This window comes from Penaeus monodon, chromosome 20 (genome assembly GCF_015228065.2).
Source record: "Penaeus monodon isolate SGIC_2016 chromosome 20, NSTDA_Pmon_1, whole genome shotgun sequence".
In the NCBI taxonomy this organism is placed as follows: domain Eukaryota; kingdom Metazoa; phylum Arthropoda; class Malacostraca; order Decapoda; family Penaeidae; genus Penaeus; species Penaeus monodon.
Window position 1 is genome coordinate 1,768,470 of NC_051405.1, and position 545 is coordinate 1,769,014.

The window sequence follows — 545 nt, forward strand, 5'->3', positions numbered from 1 at the left end:
TATTTTTTTTATAGTCAGGACAGGCTTTCGTAAGACTTTTTTATTTTCGGGACAGGCTTAGCAGCAACAACAAACTGACTCGCTATGTGATATTCAATAGAAACAAAAAGTTACCTTACGTGACATAACTTGTACTTGAACAATAGGACATTCAGTCAAGAAAAGGGGACAAAGTCTTTAGGCATTACTATTAACGATAAACTCAGTGGGGGCTGTCAACAGAAGATACGAAAACATTGTGGGGTTTTAAACCTTGTCAGTTCCCTCACATCCAAATCTCTGATGCTTATATACTACGCTTTAATATTCCCACTACCATCCTATTGTCATGCTATATGGGGAAGACATCCATAGAATATCTTGCAACCGCTATTGATAACACAAAGGAAAATGATACGAATCCTATCGGAACTTGGGAGGAATGACTACACGAACCCTTCATTCATTCATCACAAAATGTTAAAAATACACAATTGAAAACCTCACGGTCACAAACTTGCATATTATATCGAGGTATTAAAGTCAATATACGAGGCAAGCAATCT

The 545-nt window shown here is 36.9% G+C and overlaps 1 protein-coding gene across 1 annotated transcript in view; it reads left to right on the plus strand.

Moving 5' to 3' along the window:
• LOC119585537 (endothelin-converting enzyme homolog) overlaps positions 1-545 on the plus strand; it is a 50,671-nt gene that overhangs the window by 9,806 nt on the left and 40,320 nt on the right. The window lies entirely within an intron of this gene.